Source organism: Ixodes scapularis, unplaced genomic scaffold, assembly GCF_016920785.2.
Source record: "Ixodes scapularis isolate PalLabHiFi unplaced genomic scaffold, ASM1692078v2 ptg000303l_1___fragment_1__unscaffolded, whole genome shotgun sequence".
In the NCBI taxonomy this organism is placed as follows: Eukaryota; Metazoa; Arthropoda; class Arachnida; order Ixodida; family Ixodidae; genus Ixodes; species Ixodes scapularis.
The window spans coordinates 1,166,071-1,176,589 of NW_024609955.1; the positions used below are offsets into that span (position 1 = coordinate 1,166,071).

At 44.9% G+C, this 10,519-nt stretch overlaps 1 long non-coding RNA gene across 2 annotated transcripts; it reads left to right on the forward strand.

Moving 5' to 3' along the window:
* Positions 1 to 1,143: 1,143 nt before the first annotated feature.
* On the forward strand, positions 1,144 to 8,205 carry LOC120848178. Of its 2 annotated transcripts, XR_006077009.1 has the most exons (7): positions 1,144 to 1,486; positions 1,865 to 2,148; positions 2,327 to 2,498; positions 2,584 to 2,685; positions 2,997 to 3,092; positions 7,290 to 7,629; positions 7,975 to 8,205. It is a non-coding gene; the product is annotated as an uncharacterized LOC120848178 (long non-coding RNA). The 2 variants fall into 2 exon arrangements; XR_006077008.1 differs by lacking the exon at positions 1,144 to 1,486 and having other exon boundaries at positions 1,542 to 2,148.
* Positions 8,206 to 10,519: the final 2,314 nt, after the last annotated feature.

The following is a 10,519-nucleotide window of genomic DNA, read 5'->3' on the forward strand; positions in this document are numbered from 1 at the left end:
CACACACCTCGTTGAGAGCCACTGCTATAGAGTAAGATTATACAACACGACTGACACGACTGTCTATCTCGAGAGCTTTGACTACGTTTGTCTTCGGCTATGAGCGTGGCGGCAATATGGCAGGAAATGTGGGTAATCCTCTGCCACTGCTGTCAACACCAATATTCTCTCTCCTACAAACTCCCGTTCCGTCGTCCCAGGGTAGGAGACATTGTGCGGCAGCCTCAGCAGCTTCCCCACTAAGGGAAGTTGCACAGAATGTGCACTATGCTGCAAACGTTTGAACCAACAAATGGGCATGCGAAGTGGTTTGTGTTAAGCAAGCTTTTTCTGCATAGAATCTACAGGAAACCAACCAAACATTCCAACTTTGTTCCACGTATCCATGAATTCAGTTTAAGTGTGTTCAGTTTCATGGGAGTTTGTTGTAATTGATTTTCACTAGCCAGAAGTATTGTACTTTCCTAACGTTCAACCATGGGATATATTTGCAGCAACCATAACTGCGAAAATAAACAAGAATGACAAAGCACTGCAGGCCATCATCGGAAGATGATTACCGGGATGGGAGGTCGGGCGACCGTCAAGGAAAGAGGGAGGGAGGGCTCTCCCCTCCCCTCTTTCCTTCTTGACATTCCAAACAGAAAGGTGGCACCATCTCTCGTCCGGAGCACCAAACACGACCGAAAATTATCTGCTAACCTTTTCGTCATTGCCCTCGGTGAAGATGTTCTAAATTTTTACAGGAACGAGTCAACTACACCGAGAGATTTCACAAGAATGCGTCTCCCTATACAATACACGTTCGATGAAAATGTGGGTATATGCAGGTGTTGATTTTTGCAGCGCATTTTGCATCAACGCCATGGCTCAATGCCACCCAATGAATCGAATTGTTTCGCTATTACTCTGCTTCACTTTATACAAGCAACTTCAAACTTTTCAGGTTATTTTTGTTGTGCATCTACCTCCCGCTTACCAGGTTTCCTTTAAAACACTAAAGCCAGCGTCAGTTATCAAAATATAAATTTATGACTTTTTTTTTACTTTGGTTTCTCGGCTAGTCCCCATAACACAGGCTTTCTTCAGAAACAAAAGAATAATTGCGCAGTACAATAACATAAAAAAATGAAATGCAAATGAAAGTTTCACGAAAGTATTCATTGGTTCTGAATTCGTAATTTGCATGCTAGATGTGCATGGTACAAAGCATAATGGATCCGTTTTTGTCCCTTGTACTTTTTGTATACACAGGTCTGACTAAATATCACAGTATGGGAACAGACCAATCACGAATCAAGGCGTTGTATGCCAGTCATGAGTCTGTTCTCCGTTGACAACATGGCAGCTCCTCCAGTGGCTCCTTGCTCAGAAGCACTCATCATCGAAATTGAGCGGTGTCCATGGCTATGGAACGCAAGCCGTATGGACTACAGGGACACTGGGAAGCGCAAAAATTCCTGGAAGGCAATTGGAATCGCTTTCTGTGAGTATGACCTCTTAACAGAACTATATAATTTGCGCCGCAACCCAGGGCACCTCTGGACGGCCTGCCTTCATCGCACGCTTGTTGCCTTCTGTCTAACTTTCACTATGCATGAACGTTCCCGTTCACGGTCAGCTGCACGCGCCTGGGCGTACACTCGAAGCTCGCAAGACGCCAAAGTGTTATCAAAGATTTGTTTTGGGTCACGCCGGAGGCGATAGTGCCAATAGACTTCCCTGCCATTCGCAAAGAAACGTTTGCGAAGTTCTGCATGCCAAATCAAGGAAGGCCGTCGCATACCTCAGCGATTAATTTACATCACCTGGGATTCTTTGAACGTGAAACTGAAATCTCGGTTACCTGGCACCTTCTCTCCAGCTAGGATTCCAACCCACCAACTGGGGATTCGATTCTTTGGGCCGGCGGTTTGCCTCGGAGCCACAGATGCGGCCTCCCTGCAGCTGTCTGTGACCATTCACGTCCGAGTGGGCAGCGCACACCCACCCACAACCCACTGCTCGCACCTCTCGTTTGCGTACCTCGCATAACCATTTCCCAAAGTCATGGCACGAAATGGGAAGCCATTATTAATCGAGCGATCAGTAATGAAGAGATCAAACAGGCAGAACATAAAAAGACTACATTTCAAGATGCTGAAGGAGGTTTGTAAAGTTTGGGTTGAATACTGGCAAGCAAACCTGGTGCATGTCTGTTGCACCTATTGGCTGTCCTAATTGAAGTTGTGTTATAAATCTAGTTCCATCATGATTTCTGTTCTAAAACTTGTATTCATAAGCGATACTTTAGTTATTTATGCCACATTTACTTCATTCACTTCAGGCAGCGACTCTAACGCCTGCTGTCAGGCTTGGCTGGCCATGAGGGCCAAGTATGCGAGAGAATCGAAGAAACAAAGAGGCCGGAGCGGTGCTGGCCGCGATGGTCTTGCCGTGCCAACATGGCACCTCTTCAAGTAACTGGCCTTCCTTAAGGGCCAGATTCAGCACCGACGGTAATATGCTACATCACTTACTGCTAAGAACAAGCACAGTTGATATCGGGTCTGAGTTTAAAACATTTTTACTCTCTTCCATCAGCACCAAAGTGCTCCCTGTTGCGGGGGGAGTGGCGTCCACTTCTGCAGCGGCAGCAGACGTTGAAAAATGAGGCTTGAGCCCAGAGGCAAGTTTGCTTACACGGTAAGAAAATCTAGAACCGATTTGGGATCACCTGCTTTCTCCTACAGAGTCTTGTGGTAAAGTAAAATGAAGGTCAAGGACATTGTGAAAGAATGCCTGACTGTTGTTACGAAAGGAAGCATCTTGATTCCTCCCACACACTAAGCTAGATGCCATGTTGACAGATGTTTGCCCCACGTTATTCTATGTGCGGAGGAAGTGTTCTCGAGGTCACTTGATTTCTTTCGCGTCAAGATTTACCTCATGTGCTCCAGCCATCGGCGACAAAAAAGAATAGCGTCTGAAACTCACTTTTTATTTCATTTTCGTAGCTACCGGTCTTTATTCGGAGTGCAGACAAGCTGGCTAAGTTGACGTCAACCAGTTGGTGGCCAAAATTACCTTCAGGGCTCCTATTTTGGTCATGGGTGAGAGCGAGATCATTCTCGGCTGTTGACTATTATCGTTCATTATCAACTAACGAAACAAAATTAAATCCGTTTTGCAGTCTACGGTCAGGCAATATTTCAGTGACAACTTCTTGCCAACACACAAATGAGAAGAGAGGTGGCTTCTGACGTGCCTGTCCCATATCGCCCATCTACTGGTCAATATTGGGATTTGTATGGCTGCAAAACAATTTGAGATTTGCTAAGGAACCACAAGTTTGGCAATTGCTTCCAATGTCGAATTGCAAACGGTAGTTTCAGCCAGGAACGAATTCAGAGGGGAGGTCCGGATGTCCTGACCCCCCTCTTGATTTCTGCATGTGTAAAAATTTAGGGCGTGTGCATGTGTAAAACTTTTCCTTACCGCCTTATCTTTATGTTTTCTAATAACAGTGCACAAATTAAATTCAGGTTTGCACCCACAGTCAAGGCAGTGCATTGACAAATGATCGTCAAGCTGTCCGCTCGCTTTTTGGTTGTGTTCGCGCAATCTGTCATTTAGACATCTTCCCGTCTGTCCCACATACTTTTTACCGCACGTCAGCGAGATCTGATGGACGACTCTCGCTGCGCATTCTACAAACAAGCTGCGATGCTTCTTCACGCAGCCAACCGGTGGTTTGCGGTGAGGGTCCGTCATTTTGCACAACTTGGCAAGTTTTTCCGGTGCAGAAAGAACCACCCGAGCATTTACGTGGTTTGCTATCTTTTTGATATTGCGTGCGGTTTTGTGCATGTAAGGCACAACCGCCAGACTTTGTTTCTTTTGAGCCACATCTTGGTCTGGACTCGCTACTACTCGTAGCTTCTTACAACTTTTTCTGCAGCCGACACCAGGAGCGTCCCTGGAAAACCGGCAGCCACCAAGCGTTCTGACTGCTCCTTCAGACTTTAAGGCATTGCATGATGACACAACCTTCTGATGGAGTTCACAAAGCACAAATTTACAATTCCTCTCTTAACAAGTTTCAAATGAGATGAATTGAACGGCAACAGGGGCTTATCTGCTCTTGGTTGGTATTTCCAACACACGTATTGTTCCAAAAGTGTGAGCCTGATATCTAGAAACTGTATGACGTTGTCCACAAGTACCTCGTGCGTAAGCTTGAGAGGATCAAGGATGGTACTAAAAACTGTTAAAAGGCTGTTCACCACCAAGGAAAAGTGAGAAACATCATGGTGAAGAAAAACTAAATAATTGTCGACGAATCTAAAAACCTTGCTACCATTAAAGTCATTCAGGCATTCCGAGAGAACTCTGTCATGATGGGCTAAAAATATATCACGTAAAACTGGAGCTAAACACTAGCAAATACACACCCCTCGCTTCTGAATATACACTCCCCTGTTCCACTCAACAAAGGTCGAGTTTAGATCAAATGTAAGCAATTCGAGAAAGTCATCTACAGTCATTCCTGCTGCGTTCTGAAAGGCCACCACCCCGTGTTTATCGATGCTTTCCTCTACGCAGGTCAGTAGTTTGTCGTGCGGAAGGGAATAGTATAAATTCTTTATGTCTAGTGAGCAGGCTAGAAAACGTGACGGTCATTTGTCGATGCACTTCCATGACTGTGGGTGCAAACCTGAATTTAATTTGTGCACTGTTATTAGAAAACAGAGATAATACAGTAAGCAAAATTATAGAGGCAGACCTGATAAAAAAACTACGGAGATCGATGTGTCAGCGTGGCGTCGATCGATTTGGGCGACAAAGAGACACAGTTCTTGAGATCAGTGGCGTGGCATGGGATTGATTGAAGGGCGCGATGATGCAGAGTATTTATACCCTTGATTTTCTAACGAACCAGTTGAAGTTGGTGCATTGTGTTGTCTCATTCCTACTCTTCGTCCCAGTCGTGAAGCGCTATTATGTTCTCCAAGTTTCAGTACCAACTCGCCCAAGAATCCGCATTACTCAACTCCTTTTCTTTTCAATAAAATCTTCAGTTGAGAGTAATCGCTTGTCCTGTGTACACCCTTCTACTCCATCTTCGTTTCTTGTGCGCTGTGTCCCAATCCGCTAAATATAATCCAATTTATATGAAATAAATCTTATTTAAATAAAATAAACCTAAATTACATCAAGTAAAATTTTTTTAACAAAAAAGCTACCTTTTTTTTTTGCAGTCAAGTAAGCACGGAAATAATGACATCTCTCCATGCACCACAAATTACAAATGGGACCTAGTTAATAAACAGTCCTGTAATTCTTTACTACAGACTATCCAGAAAAGCGGTTGCATTGTGTGACCCTCGTGCGTGAATAGAAATGTGTTTTACACATATCTATTTGTTTCGGCCACAATTACGTTAATGGCTCAGGTATTTTTTATATTCTTTTGCAAAAAATAGTGCTTTGAAGCAAGCATAATTTTTATACATTTTGACTCAAGACTGGGAAGGGATGGAAAAACACAAGGTCTTGTGTTTGTCCATCCATTCTCTTCCCAGTCTCGAGATTTTTACCGTAGAATACCATGCATCCGCCCATTTCACATTAAGCGCCCATTACCGAATTTGCAAGATCTGAGAAAATATGCGCACATTTATATGTAAAATTGATGACTGGACAAGCACTCATCCACCATTTTTTTGCGATTATCTCCAAAATTTGATTGGGCGCTTGCCCGGTATTTTACGGTAGTCAAAATGTTAAACCAACACCAGCTCGTTTGCACCCTTACCTTTTGTTCAATAACTTTTATTGTGTATTAATTATAAACATGGAAGTTCCGTTATGAACCCTGTTTTGGCAGATTTTTAGAAAACTAATTCATACGCTCCTAAACCATAGTATGCATTTTGGAGGGATGTGGCCATGAAGTAATTGAACGTGTCTTTATATTATTAAAGTCGTAACCAATGACGCTATTTAGTCGCTGCTGAAGGTTTTTTGGACAGTTGTATTACACTCAACACAAACAGGCTCATTTTGTTCGTAGGCCACTAATTTGCTGTTGGAAATTATAGTATTAAAAACTTCAATATGCCAATCTGCACCGATGACTTTTTGCAGCATCCTATGCGATATTCAGTTACAATATTTTGGAGTACTTACAGTTTTATGTCGTCACCCATATCCTTTTCCAGTTTCATACTAGTTGCGACTTCACAAAAGTGAAGTCAAAGAAAAATTGCACTTTTGAATGTTGTTTAAATTTTACTAGCGCATGAGTGGAAGGCAGTAAAAGAGTTACAATGATATACGTAAAACTCTCCCATTACCTCGCAACTTTTCGCTTTCCCCCGTTAGTCGGGCCACTAACAACCGAGTACACTTTTTTGACACTCACCTGCCGGGTTCTGACTCATGAGCCCTACTTCGTTTGGACGGGGCCGTACTTGAATCACATCTCTGAATTCGTGTCAAATAAAACTATTATTACTATGTCCGTGCCTGCCGACAATATCGAGGAACTCGCCAATTCTGCAGTGTTGCCAAAACCTTCCCTCAAAGCTTTAAGAGGCAGCCAAAGGAACGACCTCCTGCACGTCTCGGAAGGAGCCCCCATGTCCAGCGAAAAGAGATGGGTCACGTCGATTTATTTTATCAGAACATCCGTGGCTAACGTACAAAAATTGAACGCTTTTGTACGGACGTGGAGTCCGGCGCCGCAATTGGCGGCAACATCCCGCAGAGCCCTCGAGCTCCGAATCACTACAGCTGCCGACTCCAGTCCCTGGCACATGGACGACGGCGACACAGCGACACAGGACCAACTTTGGAGCCGCTGGTGCATTGGCGGCAAAGTGATAGCCTCCTCCTTGGCTACACCACTGGATGCAAGGGAGGTGGCACGTGCACCTACCATAATGACGAGATGTTTCAGTGACATACTCTTAAGTTGCGATCACACTGCTAATCCCGATTGGTCAAGAGACGGTCTTCAGGGACACTGTCTGAGGCTTTTCCTTCCATGATGGTCATATTGGTCACTCAAGAACTGACTGCAGACATGTTCGAAGCCCACACATTTATCGAACGAACATCCTTCGAAGATGCTCGAGACGTTTCCGCAGGTACTTCCGTAGTGAACATTGCGCTTTTGTAGGATGCACGAGCAGGTCGACTTTGCGATTCCAACCCGTAAAGTCAATGCTGTTTATTCCTTCGTAACGTTTGATTGTAATTATTGTTATTTGTTCGTACCATCCTGATGAGGTTCCCGGTTTCAGGCTTGGAGGTGATCGAATGTCACAGAATGTGGAAGGCCATCCGCAACCGCTATGTTAAGAGACGAGAGCGGCGAAAGGCAAGAGTAAAGCTGGCGAGGAGGATGTCCAGCCTCCCACGTGGGTTCTTTTCAAGTTCCTGGGGTTCCCCGATGGTCAAATCTGTGCAGATGGTAGGCACAGAATGTTTTGGACAACAAAGGGCACTGCAGATTGTGCCGTATTTTGTATGCATTGTAACGATGACGTGGCAGAACCCTGGTTTGTCCCAAGACAAAAGGAGCCTCACACAACACCATGTCTACAAACTGGAGTGAAGGAGCCCCCACTTCCGTGCCAGGAGGTAGGTGTTCATATAGAGTGCAGCTTTCCAGACAGACTCTAATGCCCGAGTCACGGCAAAGCGACTAACGGAAACAACCGACACCGTCGCGCCTCAAACACGAGCACCATGCACGCGAGGGTATCTTTGGCCGGCTTGCGATGACCCGTGCTTACTTTGAGAGCACCGGACAACTAAATGACTGCCAAAGGTATCGCTTGTCGCTGTTGTTTATTTTTGTTTGTCACTCTAACGGGACTTGGGCATGATGAGCTGAAAGCTATTTCAAATTTTCTACCTACGAGAAATATTGCACGAAACTGCATAGCTTTTATTCTGTCACTTGGTGTTTTTCTCAATATGCAGAGATCCTTGCGGAAATGTATTGCCCTGGAGAGACCGCAACCCCCGCAGAAAATAGACAGCCTGGGATGCCTGCTGATGCCGAGATGGAAGACATACTGTAGCATGAAGACATACATTTTATTTAACAACTGCCTTCGATAAGCATGTTTGCAAGTGGCTCCTGTGTAATTACCCTTTTCTCACTCTCCTCTTTCATTTAAGCGATTGGCTATTCTTGGAGGCAGGTCCAAAGATTCGCCGGTTTGTCATGTCCTTTATAATTAGGATTCCATATTTTTGCGGGTTTATCGGAACACCGGTAAACCCTGCAAAATTGACCTGCGGTCCAGTTCTGTCAGTGTCGCAGAAAACCGAAAACCCCCAAATTGGAGCAGTTTTTGAATGAAGAATCCTAAGCTTCACTCAAAGAAATAGTTCTGTGCTGCTTTATTTTACGGTGTTAGAACACACTCCCCAATTAACTGTTTACGTCCCTGGTATCTTTGGAACACCCCTTATCTAGTTCCTTTTTTTTTTATTGGTACGGAAAATAAATGAACTCACAGATTTTAGTAGTATAGAACGCCAAAGCTGAAGTCTTCTGAGTGAAACCATAACTAGATGTAACAGCGCTCTTTAATAAGAGTTTGTGTTCTAATTTATTAACACTTGTTTGCCACATTCTTGTGCAGGAAAACAAAAGAAACTGACAATTGAGGAAGCTCTCGATTTATATCTTAGTCTACCAGATAACGCTGATGACCGTAAAAATGAATGGGAAGAATCCGACCACAAAGCGCCGTCCGACCTTGACGCCGAAGAGAGCATCGAGGAGAAGCAAGTGACCCCAGGGACGCAAAATCAGAAAAGGCAAGCCCCGAAAAGACTTCACGGTCAGCCCCAAGAAGCGTCGCATCTCGACTGACAAATCAGTCGCTGCAGAAGATGGTGCAGTTGCCGAAGGAGTGTGGCCTTCACAACAAAGCCTTCAGAGGGCAGCATGCCACTGGACGCATTCCAACTTTATTTTTCTGAAGACGTTATCGGTCACATTACAGTCCGGACCAACTTGTATGCAAGTCAAACGAGAAGAACAGACTAGGACCCCTATCACGCCCGAAGAACTGAGAGCATAGGTCAGAATGCTCGTCCTTACGAGTAGAGACCCCATGCACCATCTTCATCTTTATTAGAGTTCGGACAGCCTGTAAAACGTGAAGGAGATCTCGCAAGCGATTTCGTGCGAGAGATTCCAAAAAATAACAAACTGTCCGAATCTAAACGACAACACTCATGACAACTAGCGGGGATGCGGAAGACAATGATCGCTGCTACAAAATGCGTCCACTGATTCATATGATGAAATAAAAGTTTGAAAGCGAGTGCCAACCATCATCCCATCTTGCCGTAGACGAGAGCATGATCCTTTTCAAAGGAAGATCAACACTAGAGCAGTACCGTGTTTGCACGATTCTAAAGCACACTTTCTTTCCAGAAATTTCAGGCTCAAAATGACATGCGCGCTACAATTGGGCCCAATAAAAATTTGAAGTAAAAGTAAGTCTAAAAATATCGGCTAGGTGACGCATGCTACCGCCCGTTACAAAGTGTGCAGCGCTTTCTTTCTTCCCATTTATCAGACAGATAATCACGTATTCAGTCACATAATCACGTACCACAATGTTCACTTTCGTATTGGCCAAGCGCCGTGCTGTCTCGTGTCACCGCAAGCTTGAGCCAAGCTGCTGCTGATGCGATCGTTGCAAGATGGAGAAACAGAAGCGATTTCATTACGAGGTATCATTCAAACAGAAAGTGCTCATCCTTGCTGGAAAGGAAGGTAATCAAGCAGCGTCACGATCACTGGGCATCCCGGAAACGTGCGTGCAGGATTGGCGCAACTACCCGCCTCTTCGGACGTCATCAAGGCCAATTCTTTCGCACTTGCTACAGGTTACAAGATCCGCCGCTCTTGATTCCAAGCGAGTAGGAGCTGGATCACCAAGTTCATGCGGCAAAAAGGATTTTCGCTGCAACGAAAGGCGAGCATTTGTCAGAAGCTCCAGAAACCTTATGAAGCGAAGTTTGTCATGTTCCAATGTTTTATGATCAAGCTTCGACAATATAGGGGCCACATGATAGGACAGATCCGAAACGCAGACCTAACACCCATGTTTTTCGACATGCCTTCGAATTACACGGTCGAACAAGAGGAGCCAAGCAGGTAACAAAAAAACTGATTACGGCGACGTTAGGATGCATGGCAGATGGGCGCAAGATGAACCCTTTTTTGATTTCTGAAAGGAAGACTTTGCCTACCAATGTTAAGTTCCCAGAAAATGTCATTGTTCTGATGCACCCCAAAAGATGGATGGACACCGACCTTATGATCGACTGGATTGACGCCGTACGGCGAAAGAGGGCTGGAGCCGACTTGAGAGTGCTTTCTATGCTGGTTCTAGACTTGTTCAGCTGCCACATCAGCCAGCGTGTCAAGGACAAACTTGCAAAATGCTCCCCCACATTGGTGATCATCCCCGGCGGGATGACGTCTCAACTGCAGCCA